We start from the raw sequence: 15,407 nt of genomic DNA, 5'->3' as shown, positions 1-15,407 counted from the left end.
TTCAAAAAGGATTTTGCAACTATTTTACATGTGATGGCATCCTTCAAGATGGATGCTGAAGTACAGGGATTACCTCAAGAGATTTGACATTGAAGAAGCTGCTTGGGTATCTTTCTCTCTTCCAAAATCATATTGCTTTACAGTTAATGATCAACGAAGGCTTAAGGCCACTCCTTAGTGTTGGATGTCACTAAGCCCTCTGAAACCAGGGGGAAACGAATGAAGATTAATGTGCCTATATCTAGGATCACGACAACAGTGCCACTGTACAGTTTGGTCAGCTCTCACAACAGTGTGCCTGTCCATTAATTTATTTAAAATCAGCCTACAACAATATGAGATGTGTGGTTTAATGAGGCAAAAATAATGAGGATTACTCATGGAATCACATAAACAGGCTCTCAGCATCTGAACATGTAACTGCAATGCAGAACCCTCTCCTGGGGTCTGACAAGTACATTTTGTAAAGTGCTAAGCCTCATCATTTCTGGTTCAGTTCTGCTTGAGAAGAGAAGAGGCTGGCAAGGAGACTGCATCTCTCAGTATTTTAATGGTGGTATCCAGATCTGAGTACAATTATTTTAAAATGATCCACCTCAACATTATGATCTTCTTCTTCTTCACCATTTCTCAGTTTTGAGAACGGGGTGCTCAAAATGTTTATTAGTTATTGAGGCAGCTATAAAAGTCATCCTCTTTATGAATTCAAGCATCCCATCAGATTATTTTCCAGATAGCATTAATTAATGGATGGCATGTGAGATAGTTAGTGGACTTTGACCCTAAACATTGACCTTCAGGCTGGCCATGAATCCCCTGATGACATCAAACATCCTCTTTGCTGCACTAGCCTTTTATATAATTGGATATCTTTTTAAAAAAAATAAAAAAAATTAGTTCTCCTGAAATTACTAAAGTGGCTGAAAGAAATTTGTATATGCTGGGGGGGGGGGAGAGAATCAAGCCAAGCTGAATGCTTCAAACCATTCAAATCTCACTGCTTCAGTTTGTAGTATGTCAACGCTGCAGCTTTTAGTTTATGATTCAACAAGCTATCAGCATCTTTGGTCCCAAGCCAGCTTACAAAGGACAAAATGTATTGTGGCACCTTAAAGTTAACATGTATTAAGGCATAAGCTTCTGTAGACTCAAGCCCATTTTGATGTCAGATACACTGAAGTGAAATCTTACCTGGTGGCAAATAAAGGAGAAAATAGTAGGGTAGGAGTTGAACAGCAATCAGCAGCCAAAATTACCACCAGTCATAATTAGAGATTGAACATATGTAAAACAGGCAGACCTTTAATGGCAGCAGATAGTGGCTGGCTCAAGATGCAGACAGGGCTTGAGGGTAAATGGATAAATGGTAAATTGTCTAAAGGGTAAATGGATCGAGGGGAGGTCTCCTCATATGTCCTGGGCTAACCAAAGCTGTCAGTGAAGCAATATTGAAAAATGTGTGCATACACGTGACCCCTGCAGTCCATTCTTTGTTTTTTATTTGCCCTTCCTGATCCTCTCATTGCTCATATAGGTTCTTTGTGCAGCTGCATTATTACACTCACGAAGACCAGCCCAGGAATGATACGGGACATTCCGGCAAATATGTCGCTTCAAATGGCAGGCAGCAGGGCTCGCTTGCCAAGAGCAGCATGCTTGGATGGGTCAGTGCTCCTTTGGGGGGGCCTAGGCAGACACTATGAGGGACACTGTGTGACTTATGTACCTCTTTAATGAAGTGCTGACATCCCTAGAAGAAAATCTGTGTCTTATCCAGCCTGGAGAGCAGGCTGTACTAGCCAGCATATGTTAGAATGTATCCTGGGAAATAACAACTGGTGCAAATTTGCCTTTAAACGGCTGTTCCTAGATGAATGATTTGATTCCTGTTGCCAGTAACCCGGTGCACAGCAGGACGTTTTCCAACTGTGAGCTAACAACCAGTTAGCCCCACTTCACCTCCTGAGAATTAAGCAGTCTGTGACATACTCTAGACTGGAGAAGCAAATGGCACAACGAGCACAACTTGTTCAGATGAATCAGACAATATGAGTGAATCCAGGAGATAAGGAGTTTATGGCAAACAGAAAAATTGGAGGAAGGGGGCTTCCAGATGGGGGCCTTAATATTGATAAAGAGTCGTTCGGATATAGCAAATTAGTAATTGGAAACTTTTTTTAAAAAAACAACAACAACTTACCAGATGTTCTGTGGAAAGGGTAAATCTGGATTAAATTGAGGAGCAGGAAAATAAACTGACTGGCATTTTAATAGCAATGACATAGTGCATAGACACTGCAAAAAAGCTGCATGTGTGAGCAATACTGATCCCACAATAAGCATCTGTCTGAAAGCACCCTAAGGCAGTACCTACTAAACACATGCGCCACAAGTCAATGCATAGCCATGCACTCTTGTATCCTATAGATATCAATGTGCATCTAACAGCGCAGCCTTATGTCTTATTTATTCAGAAGTAAGTTCCACTGCATGCAGTGATGCCTATTCTCTTGTGTGTGTAGGACTGTAGCTGAACTCTGCCTGGTTGTGGCCATTTGCTTTTCTTTTTCTGCACTTAAAGCAGAAAGGTGGAAGGGCCATAGCCCAGTGGCAGAACATCTGCCTTGCTTGTAGAAAGTCCCAGGCTGGATGTGCCCACTACCTGAAACACTGGAAAGCTTCCACTAGTCGGGGTGGACAATACTAACCTAGACTGACTCAGTAAATGCAGTGGGTAGAGCATGAGACTCTTAATCTCAGGGCCATGGGTTTGAGCCCCATGTTGGGCAAAAGATTCCTGCCATTGCAGGGGGTTGGACTAGAAGAACCTTGTGGTCCCCTTCAATTCTTCAATTCTGTGATTCTGTGATTCTACATTATTTCTATTTCTGAAGAAATCTTGACATATAAATTTGTTGCATTTGCTTACATACAAATAATTAACAAATAAACAACAAATACTAATTGCCAGGTCGCTTCTGTTTGTTGTCTGAGTGCAACTCTTAAATGTCTAACTTCTGAATTAGATTTCTAGGCGACTATTTCAACTGAATTGGTTACACATTTAATATGTATATAGACAATGCATATAGAAAGGGGAGTGGGATTGCACTCAGGGATTTCATCTCTCCACATGCATTTGGTTTAACATGTCAGGGAGCTCTGAGTGGCCCATTTCTACAGAGGTAGATTGTGCCAAACACAAATGGACCAGAAGTTGGTCTTGCAGGAGTAAAGGGGTAGGTCTCTGTGTAGTTTAGATGGTGCACACATCTATCTCATTGTATATACACATGTGCATGTCTTTTAAAACAAGACATTTGTAAAAGTTGATACTTATTTCCTAGCCAGATTCTAAGGCTTACAGTAGATAAAGAAGTAGATAAAGTCTGTTGGCATGTATTCATCCAAAAGACATTCCACAAGCTGCTTAAACGTGGAAAGAAAACATTCTGAAGTTGTTCAACAGAGTTGTGCACAAGTAGATGCTAGAAGCAGTAAATACCTGTCTTAACTTTCCCTGCCAAAAACCTCAAGGGCTGGAAATGTTGACAAGAATCTGACAGATATGATTCTGACACATCATTACAGAATCACTGATCCAGTGTGTTTGCATACCTCCATTCCACAGACATGCCCACCACTAACAACTTGATAGTAGAACTCTGAACTTTGATACGCTCTTTGGATTCCAGCACAGAATTATACTGATTGTATGAAGATGGGATGGTGCACGGGTGTCCAGCTTTTTCGCCAGGTAAGATGATCGGGATCAGTATCAGTAACTTGGTTGGGCAAAGTTTGGAGTCCCCAGATTGAAAAGTCTTTCTTCCCCTGCCTGCAGATAATCTACCTATTAGAAAACTAGATTACCCTGGAAGCCCCTGCATCATTGCATAAGTCTCTGGATTGTGTTATTTCCTTATGGTACAAGATCTTGCCAGATAAGAGACAGTCAACACTGCTGCTAGACCACATAGCAACACTGTCCTGGACCCAGGGGCTTGTCTAATTGGTCCAGAAACAACACATGGAGCTTCTCAATCTGCTTCTGGGCAACCTTACCAAGGGGAAATGGGGATTCAGGGGCCTCTGTGATGATGCTGAGGCCTGCAGGGCAACCTGTCATTTCTCAAAATCAGTTGTGTGCCCAATGGCAGGGGAAGAAACAGAGCATGACTCTGTTGGTCAGGGAGAAGGGGAAGTTGTGGCCAGATCAAAGCAGTATGCAAACTCCACTGCCTATCTGTCAGGCACTACTCCATGCAGGAAATTATTAATCATCTCTTGTTTCCTGCTTGGAAGGATGCCTGCCAGGTGAGAAGCGACATCTTCCAAGCCAGTAGTAGTGTAAGAATGGGGGGAAATGAGATCATGGCAAAAATTAGTTGGGAGCCAGATGGCTATCCGTAGACAAGAGAACTCAAATGTTTCATCTGCAGCAGGTGCTGCAACAAAATCTACAGATGCACAGCACTTCTTCTATCTGGCAGCAGCCAGTGCCAAAATATATATATATAAAATAACATTGTTGCTTCTGGGAAGTAGAGGGACAAGATCGGGCAAATTATCACCATGATCACCCTACCTGCTGAAGAGCCAGGTGGAAATAAGTCATTCTGACAATAGGGAAGATAAATTTGCACCTGGAAAGATAGTCTAACTTTCTAGTCCATAGTTCCCCTTAGCAGAACCAAGTACAGTCATACCTCGGGTTGAATGTGCTTCAGGATGAGCGCGTTCGAGTTGCGCTCCGCGGCAACCTGGAAGTAATGGAGCGCGTTACCTGGTTTTGCCACTTGTGCATGCGCAGACACTCAAAATGATGTCACACGCATGCACAGAAGCAGCGAAAAGCGATGTGCGCGTGCGCAGACATGCCATCGCTGGTTACGTTTGCTTCTAGATGCGAACGGGGCTCCGGAACGGATCCCGTTCACATCTAGAGGTACCACTGTAAGTCAAATACTATCACACAAAACAGACAGAAAAACCCGCACTTTTCTTTCTGACATTTGAAAACAGGAATGCCAACAGGATTTCCTGGAGGCAGTATGTCTTATGGGGAAAGGGGACCCTGCACCCCCCACATCCAGTCTATTGAGAAGAACTGATGATTATGTACATATATTATCTTACCCTTGCCTACCTCGCAGGGCTATTGAAAATATAAAAGGAGAAGAGGAGGGAAAACATACACAGTCTTGATCTCCTGTGTGGGAAAGCCAGATACAGTACAAATGTATCCCATGCAGTTGAACTATGGAATACACTGCCTCAGGAAGCAGTGATGGCCCCCAACTTCGTGATGGCTGCCGGTGGCTACTCAGCACAATGGCTGTGCTCTGCTTCCACAGCTGGAGGCGATATGCTTCCGAATACTAGCTACTTGAAAGCGTAGGCATCTGGTTTGGCAATGGGAGAACAGGTTGCTGCACTTGATGGGCCATTGGTCTGATCCAGCAGAGCTCTTATGTTCTTATGTACTGTCATTCACAGAACATGTAAAGAAAGCCAGGACAGCAGCCTCCTTGCTTTAACTGAAATGTTTCATAGCCCTGATATTTATAGCACAATACAAAAAACAAATAAAACATTTGCCAGGTCTGATAATTGCGTGTTCAGACCCAGAGACACACCCCCCCCAAATAAAGACACATTTGACTCAAATTTTAGTTTTGGTTTTTGGCAGAATTTAGGCCACAACTTTATTGATTACAGAAAGTGAGTGGTTGCATAGGCTCTGGATCGACTAGCTCCCTGCACCCTTGCAGGTAGCGCTGAGCTCTATCATAGATCAGCCAAGGGTGAACACCTGAGGTAGGTAGAAAGCCTAGGTACAGCCTATGTCCACTCCCCAGATACTCCCCTGGATACAGGCACAGGCACAACCCCCTCTCAGGGGTTGACCAAACCAAGTTGAGTCCCTGGATTCCTTTAACGGAATACCTTTCACATAGGGATGGTGAGACCGTTCCCCTATTCCTATCACCTAAACCAGTGCCTATCCACAACCTTACAAGTTGTGACAATTTGCTACGTGGCAGGCAAAACCCAAATGGCAAAAGCCAATCAGCCAAGTGGGGGAAATTCCTGCCGTGCCCCTGCCCCAATGACAGACAACACATGACGGCATAGCAAGGTCAGTCACAAAATACCCTAAATATAGGGAGAGGTGGGCTGCACAAGCCAAAAGAGGAAGCTATGGGTCACCTGCATAGGTATTTATAGGTCCCTTGATCCGTTTGGACTGTGCCCCATTGGCCAGATTAAACCCAACATTGAGGGACCTACCAATCCGGTGTTGTGGCTATCCAATCTTACCCACCCACAGCACAGGAGGTCGGTCTCCAGGTCTCACCACAACACGTGCCCTCTTTTAGGGAGGACATGATATACCAAGCAAGAAATAGTCTATGTATGTGCTGTTTCACCACTTTGGTGTCTGTACTACATCATCCTAGTTTGCTTCACAGGGATGTTGTGAAGATAAAAGGGGGAAAGGGGAGATAATGTACAGTCTTGAGCTCCTGGGAGGACAATCAAGATACAAATGTACAACATTCAAGAAATATGTGCCGTTCTCAGCCAAATAGAACAGAGATGGATTGGGTGGATTAGCCTGTGGCACAAATGGTAATTTCCACATTAAAAGATTTACAAGGAATTTCCAAATGAATAGATTAAAGGCAATTCCTAAAACCAGAATCCATTAAAAACTTCTTAATTTTTAAAAAATGAACTTTTGCCTAGACATCCAACATTTAAAATCACTCAGGGTATAAATATACCTTCAGTACTTCTAATTTGTATTTGTATTTTTTTATATAAAATTACAGAAACAAGTAAGGTCTACTGGCTTGCTGGATAGTTTAGCAAATCAATAATCAATGTTTTTAAAAGTCACTTAATTCAAATTGCTATAATGTACATTATAGAATGGTTAGGGAATGCATATTTACATCATAAAGCTTATTGGATTTCCAGTGCTATTATCGTTTCCCATGACCAAGAGTCTACAAAAAGGTTATTTTCTTTACAGCAACGTGTCCAAAATCTAAAAGGAAATTATGCCAAAAAGTTTATTGCAATAGCGATACTCAAAACAGTTTTAAAAATAATAATAGGAAAAGTAATCACTGACGACAATACTTTTCAAAAGTTTTTACATGTGATTCTTTAGAGGTCAAGGAAGCTGGGTAGATTTCTCCTGGCCAGCTTCCCCCCATTCCCTACATGCCAAGTTATAGCTGAGAAAAAAATAAACACGGGTCCCTCTTTCTTCAAAAGTCTTTTGTAGTCTATAGTTAAGACATACCGTACAACTTTAATGGACATCATAAGAACCTTAAATACAAATATCCAGTGAAATAAGCACTGAAGAAATAAGGTTTGCTTTAAAAAAGGAAGTTGTTGACTTGATATTTATGGTCCATCTGGCATCTTCATTATACAGCTTTCAGCAAATGCTCAAAATATGCCTCTTTGCCCTGGCTTTTGACATCTGAGGTGTATATTTGTAAGACCCACCTTATTTCTGTAATTAGACTGGTTTTAATATGTTTTAGTTATTGTTTAATTGTTGTAATGCACCCCCTGGTCCCCATTCCATGAGCCATGCTGGCTAGGGCTGGTGCATGTCAGAGTCCAGCGATATCTGGAGGGCCACCAGCTACCCATCCCTGCTCCACACATTCAAGGAATGACTTAAGAGACTGAAAGATTCTGGGTACTCCTACCATGGGAAGTTAGCACTTGAGAGTTGTCAGTGCCATCAGTCAATAAAGCTGTTGGGAAGAAAGGTGCATGATTACAAAGGATGATTATGTAGATCTAACTCACCCTATGCAGATAGTCAACACCTAGAGGTGGGTGGGGTGGACAGAGGAGAACACACCTTTTCCAGCAATGGCCTGTTTCTTCTTCTTAGTGAAATGCACTCCCTAGCAAGAGAACTATTGTGTTCACCTGTTCCTATCAACTCATTGTAGTAATAATATGATTGTCTTCTTTTTCTTATACCAACCTGAAACGGATTACCTTTTTGACAATTTTTGTGTTCCTTTCCATTGACCATGTTAATGCGGTATTAAGGTGTAATCTTCAAAATTCATAAAAAAGTAAAAATAAAATGGTTTCCACAGCAACTGTAACTTAGTCACAGCAGCACCGTCAGTCGCAGTCAATGCAGTCTGCCTTCTCAATGTTGCAATAATGTGGAATGGAGTACTGCATATTTATAAATCTGAATAATAATATAAAAGCAAAAGTTAGATAGTGCTAAAGGGTATAACAGATAAAGAGAGAAGAGAAAATTATCAGCTCTATGTACGTTGCCTCCAATTACTGTTTCCCATTACTCTGAATATACTGTATACAGTACCACATTTCCCCCCATAGTCATTTATATAATTACAACCTTGTCTCTTTTCCTCACCTTCAAAGTAGGATATATTGTAATTTGTGCTAATTTCAGCCAGATCCCCTGCTGTTTCATAAGGGATGTTTTGGATATTTCTGCACTGGTAACGGGTTGAAAACTCCAACTGCCTTTTTAATGGTCTATAGGAAGCTCTGTTGAGCCCAATTGGAGTAATAAACCAAAAGATAGAAAGATAAAGTGTTGATGTTTTTCATCCATTCCAAAATCCTTTCTCTTTTGATCTCATTGATTGTTTTCCATAGATTGACATGCATCCAGTGCATTCATGCAGATTCATTTAGAATCTGGTTGTGTTTTAATAAAAGCAAAGGTAGATCTATTGTTGCATTTGAGAAAAGCCCTTAGGAATCAACAGCTTTGGTGTATGTGAAGGCCTATTGGCTTGCTCCACTCACCATCATATCTTCAAGGTCGATGCATTCTGACAAGCAAACACCATCAGTGAGGAGGAGCTGGATATACTGGACCTGGCATATGGACTTACTGACATGCCTTGCTTAGGCTGCCAGATGTGTGGTCAGAAGAGAGTGGATGGGCCAGTAGTTCAGGTCCTCAGATGAGATATCTGACCATAGGAGAAAATGTGAGGGGGGGGAAACAAAACAAAAGTTAACATTACCTTCTGCTAAAGGCTCTGCCAAGAATGCAATCATTAATGTGTTCATGTTTATTCATATTTAGTTGTTATTTATGCTTTCAATAATCCATGTTTTGAGCCAGTTCACAAGATCCTCAGCTCTTTGGTTAATCATGTAAACTTTGTCTATGTTGCAGATAAAGTTAACATATTGTTTCACTCAACACTGAAATATTTCTTTTTTAAAGCAATGTGCTTTTTGGAAATGTTTCTGCTAATTGTAGCTATAGCTAGTGCTGTCTTTGTTATTAGTGTTGTTTATTTCTTTGGTGTGTGATTTTTGTTGTGCATTTTTAATATGATTTACTCTCAAGGTTGATTAGTTTCCTATCATTGTTTCCCACTGTGAGCAATATTCTGTTGGAAAGGTGGGATATAAATAGTCTTTAAAAATAATTAATGATATTTACTGGGACATAAAAGGGTATATATTCTAGGGGTGTACAATTGCTTCAGCCAAATCCTAATTCTAGAACCAAATCGGGCTGAAGCAATCTCAACTGAATATGGGTCCTTTAGTTAGTCTTGGGATGATTTCAAATACCAGGTAGGAATATCCTATGTGTTTGTCCTGGTTGTCCACTGTGAAAACAGAAAGCAAGATTAGATGGGCCCTTAGTCTGATTCAGCAGGACTTCCTCCTTATTTCTTAAGAAGATAATATGTCATTTTCTATATGCTTTTTCTTAATGTAACTAAATTCTACCAGAATCAGTGGATATACTCAACACAACAAGAGAAAAGCAGGGCAAGGACTAGTATGAGAAAATGCTTACATTTTAATTGGTTTCTGTTTAAATTGGATAATAACTTTCTATTTTTTATTTTTTTTGAATAAGGTTGTCTCCCTCTAGTAATCTGATGGGAACCAGTTGGAACACCTGTTTAAGTTGTATATAAACTTAACTTATAAATAAGACCTTATATCTCAAAAAATGACACAGCCTACAGAAACAGAAACTGACTGTGTGCTGCAGTCCTGAAGTTCTCACTGCTCAGATAAGTGGGATATGTGTAACAGTATCGTAATTCTTCTCTGACAGTCATGTTAGCATGCAGATGGCTGTAAAGAGGATATTTCAGCAGCCATGGGAATTGTAACAGCTCCTCGTATTCCTGTTCAAACTTGCTGTGGAAGGGAGAGGCCATATATGATATCCAGAATGCTCTCAACCTGAGGCAGTTTGCTCCTCTTGCCCTCAGAGCCAGATACTGCCCATACCTTCATGCTGCCCTGACCCAAAGGAAAGGTTTTCCCAAGGGTGATTCATTTGCTGGTCTGGATGCAGCTGACAGGCCTTACGTTGTCTAACTCCTGCAATACACGACACATATTACTTCTCCACTGGATGAACGCAACATTCTAATGGGACCTGTTGCATCAGAATAACAGTTCCTTTTCAAATAGGCAGTAAAAGGGTAGAAAAAGATAGCAAGGTAATCTAGGATTGGTGATGGGGCAAAATAAATGCCAAACATAAAATGACACCAGAAATTCAGATCGCCTTGAGAGGCAAAGAAAGATGTGCATAACAGTAGGGGGCAATGGTATTCCAATTAAAATTCTTTCGCTTCATACAAGCTAGTCTTAGGACAAACTGAAAGTGACTGAATAAAAAAGGAAGAAAAAAAATGATAAGAAAAAAGTCACCTTTGGTGGCTTTAAATGAAAATACAAATAATGGAACTTGTGTGTTGTGTTATCACTAGATTCTGAAAAATGCTGAACATTTTATCTGTATTGTTATTAATCATGTTTAGTGTGATTTAGAAGTGCTCACACACTAAATGAGAAGGAGTAAGACTTAGACACCAATCCCCTACCCAAAAACCATATTGTCGACATTTTGATAGAAAATAAGAACAGAGCATGTCGGCCAGGTTGTAAGCATAATATTAGTTTCCTCCTTATAAGCTAATCACAACTCACTTCCACATATCTATGTAAAGCAAAATGGCTTCACCTTCCACCTCATATGGCTGAGATGGAGAACCTGTGGTTCTCCAGATGTTACTCAATTACAGCTCCCATCATTGCTGACCATTGGCCCTGCTTTCCAGGAAGCTGTAGTTCAGCAACATCTGGTGCACCAAAGGTTTTGCCCACCTGCCATGAGGCATGTGCAAATGGCCCAGTGAATGGAATTTATGCAATAATAATTAATATCTGCTATATAAAATAAAAGTAAATAGAATAGAACTCTGAGTTTAAATAACTCTTTCTCTTTGACAATTCCCTTTTGACAGTATTTTCTCTTGCCTGGAGCTCTCCGGAGCTCTATGATTCAAAGGCTGGAAAAAAACGGCATAGATTCCTTCCAACATTAAAAGACATTTATGATGGAAGAGCATCTGGGATCAGATATTTTTTCCCCTTCTCCTCTTTTTTGTTTTAACTTACATGGGCCAAGAATTTGCTCTGGAACTGAAATTTTATGCCCAAGATTAGTTTTCATAGCCTTTTCTTCTTCTTTTAAGTACTTGTAATTCTAAATGCCATGAATTTTAAGGTGCTCAACTGGAGTTTTTTAAAGGGCGGCGGCAGATGCTCATAGTGGTTGGTTACCAGTATCCTGAGACATTTATCTAGCCTGAATCATGAATGAAAATGTGACAGATTCTCATCCAAACATTCACTCATGCACATCCCTAATATCCTCAAGCAATTAGTCACGATGATCATTCTCTGCCAAAAGTGTATTCTGGAACCAGAATAACAAGGGCATTATAGGTCAAGTTTTAAAGTGCACTGACAGATCGGCAAGGGGAAGTTATAACACCTGCTTGAATTTTGATTTACTCATGCTCCAATATTAGACCTTCAATTTCACAAGTGCCCAGGTCACTTAGAAAGCTAGTGCCATGGAATTCAAACCTTTAAAAATAACCCCCAGCGCCTAAAGCCATTGAACATGAGTCTGAAGCAAGCAGCTTTCCCTGTGCCGTTCCTCAGTGCCTGCCCTTTAATTAGGTCAGCTGCTGAGAGTGAGGAAACTTTTCTCAGTTCTGCAATTTTAGGTTGCTTTTCCTGCAGGCTATCCCACGCTGCTATCTTTTTTGCTGATTTCTCTGTATTTCATCTGGGGAGTTTCTTATGTGCCATCCTCATTGCAACAAAGCAGTGCAGAGAACTTCGGAGGAGCATAAGAAGTTATTGTTTCATTCAGGGCTAAAGTAATCATGATGTGCAATGATCAGGATTTTCCCATACAGTATTTTTTAAAAAAAGTTACTAGCAGTCATGTAGAAGGGAAAGTGGGAGAGAATCAGATGAAGCCATTGCACAAGGTAAAGAGAAAGTTTATCCCACATGGCACAGTCTATTTGATTGAAATACATACCCACACACATATCCCAAGCTGCTGTTTGCCTCACATTCCTTCTCCTGTTGGAGGCAGCACTCAAGTTCTGCTTCTGGGCTTCTCATGGTCACCTCGCTGACCACTGTGAGGGCATAATGTTGGGCCTTTGACCTAATCCAGAAAAAACAGTGTAAATCCAGTAAAAGAGGTCAGATGCACAAAACAAAATACAGTGGTACCTCAGGTTACATACGCTTCAGGTTACATACGCTTCAGGTTACAGACTCCGCTAACCCAGAAGGAGTGCTTCAGGATGAGAACAGAAATCGTGCTCCAGTGGTGCGGCAGCAGCAGGAGGCCCCATTAGCTAAAGTGGTACCTCAGGTTAAGAAAAGTTTCGGGTTAAGAACGGACCTCCAGAACGAATTAAGTACTTAACCCAAGGTACTACTGTACCTTAACTGTCAAAGGCCAGAGTAAAGAGATATTCAATATATGACAGAAAACACATAATGAAAGTGCCTAATAATAATAATAATGTATTTATATGCCACCAATCTGACTGGGTTGCCCAAACCATTCTGGGCAGCTTCATAAAAAACATAAAACTTCCCTATACAGTGCTGCCTTCAGGTGTCTTCTAAAAGTTGTTTATTCCTTGACATCTGACAGGAGGGTGTTCCACAGGGTGGGTGTGACTACTGAGAAGGCCTTCTGCCTGGTTCCCACAGATGCTCCTTTGTGGTAAGGGTATTCCATAATCCCCAAGTGCCCCAGTTATGCCAGGACAGTCACAAAATTCATAAAGCCACCACGGCTTCTGACTTGATCCCAGGGCATCCTGAATTCTCCTGGCTAGTGAACGAGAGTCACAGAAGCAGCAAATGTTCTAGAGATTTTGATGGTCAAATATGTACTGTTATGCTGTTAACTGTTGCCTGTCCAAAATATTTATATTTTTGCACTTTCAGATTTGGGCAATATTCTTGAAAGCATTTGTTTGCACAGCCTTGACTTCCATAATATAAATGATAGGAAATACTGTGGTATATTTGCCCCACTTCAGCTATTGTCTGCAAGGATAAGCCTTTTTCGGTACGACCTGATGAGACATGTGTCATTCTTTTTCGTTGTTCTCAAACTTTTATGCTTTCTGTATGACTTTTCATTGCTTTTCTTCCCTCATATTTAACTGAAAATCGCAGGTGGCAAAGTGCCTTTTGCTATAACTGTGTTGACATTGCCAAGCCAAGTTTTAAATGCATTTTCCTTGCCCCATTCATCATTTAAACCCACACAAATACCTTATCTTTTTTTACTGTGCCACTGTCTAAATGTCCTTCACCTCCACTGCTGTCTGTCATGGACTGAATTTTTGTTTGTTTGTTGAATTTAGAAAAGGAAAGGTGTGTGCCGAGTATGGTACAGAGAGGCCTTCTCCTGGCGCAATGGCTGTTTCACTCTTTACTGCAGAAACTGATGCAGGGAACTTCTTTTTGGCTGAAGATCAATCAATAGTGCCTCTCTATAACTCCTCCTTACACCAGGTTAGAGAATTCCCCTTTGTCTGTAAAGGGAAAGCAGATTTATTGGGAGAATGAATGAATCCCCAGCTGAGCAAACCCCTAGCTCCTCTCTGTCTGTCCTTAGGCTGTCATAGCACCTCTTCTCCTCCATCTACTGGTTTCCGTGGTTCTTCCCTCTCTTGTATTCCCTGCACCTTCATGCTCAGACCACTTGATTCACACCATTTAACCACTTGGAGTTGGCCCACAACTGGATCAAACAAACAACCCCAGTAGCTGTGGCCTTTTCTTAAAGGCTCAACCAATTAGTAAAGGCCAGACAGGAGCACCTTGCACATACACGCAACCAGCATCTATTGGTGTGAGACAGTAGCAGTGGGCCGTTAGCTCTCCAGGATTGTCCTCAGGAGATTCATCAAGACTGAGGTTGATTCATGGAGATTCCAGACTCCAAGACTTGGTTTGTCATGTGGGTGACAGGAAAATCTTCTCTGTGGTTATCGGGTCTATTTGACTGACTTGTAACAAGTTGTGCTAAGCATTCAAAATCCAGAGGGAGCATAATCTTTCCATGCTAAAAGGGTTTTAGCCTACTTTTTAGAAGACTCTTATTTGACTCAACACATCTGAGTGCTTATTTTAAATCTCAATCTTTCCCTGTTTATTTTAATCATTTTCATTCATAGTAAACCACTGAGCCTGAGGGCATGTCCTTAGGAAGGCAAAAAGCAACCGGAAGGGGAAGATTTATGTCAAATATATATTGCTGATTTTCAGTTTGTTGTTAAATATGTGTTTTAAAAAGATATGGGGAAAGATATGGCTCTGACGTATCCCTGGAAATAAATATTGGGGGGGGGGGAGAGATGAGAACAATATTCTTGTTTAAAACAGACATGAGAACAAATATAAATTCATGCTGAAGGTGGAAGAGGAAATACAATATCTAGTAGACCGTAGATATTGACTTTTATAATAGTCATGCTTACTATTTGTACAGTGGTACCTCGGGTTAAGAACTTAATTCGTTCCAGAGGTCCGTTCTTAACCTGAAACTGTTCTTAACCTGAGGTACCACTTTAGCTAATGGGGCCTCTGGCTTCCGCATGATTTCTGTTCTCTTCCTGAAGCAAAGTTCTTAACCCGAGGTACTATTTCTGGGTTAGCAGAGTCTGTAACCTGAACCGAGGTACCACTGAACAGAGAAGGTGAAGAGAAGTGTGACATCCTTTCCCACTTGGGTTCATTCAGTCAGTAGGATAGTCACAGTGACCTCTCCCTTGCCTTCCTCAGTGCTGTATGCCACTTCCCTCATGGGTATTTCCCACATTCCTCAAAAAGCTTTACTATTCCTAGATCTATTCAGATGCCATAGAGTGCACAGGACTCTCCTTTGGCCACATGGCAGCAAGAAGGATTTGACCATTAATTGAACGTATTTGTACTTCTAATGGAACATATATGAGGCTTGCCCAAAATAGTGATTAGAATTACTCAGC

At 41.1% G+C, this 15,407-nt stretch overlaps 1 long non-coding RNA gene across 1 annotated transcript; it reads right to left on the bottom strand.

The window, feature by feature from the left end:
• Positions 1–7,603: 7,603 nt before the first annotated feature.
• Positions 7,604–10,391, bottom strand: LOC310705669. The gene is made up of 3 exons (XR_014525444.1): positions 10,303–10,391; positions 8,839–9,008; positions 7,604–8,245 (listed from the first exon to the last, which is right to left on the bottom strand). It is a non-coding gene; the product is annotated as an uncharacterized lncRNA (long non-coding RNA).
• Between the last annotated feature and the right edge of the window lie 5,016 nt (positions 10,392–15,407).

The sequence above is a fragment of the Podarcis liolepis genome (assembly GCF_965112155.1).
Source record: "Podarcis liolepis genome assembly, chromosome: 4".
NCBI classification, from domain to species: Eukaryota; Metazoa; Chordata; class Lepidosauria; order Squamata; family Lacertidae; genus Podarcis; species Podarcis liolepis.
This window is presented reverse-complemented; position numbering and strand designations above follow the sequence as displayed.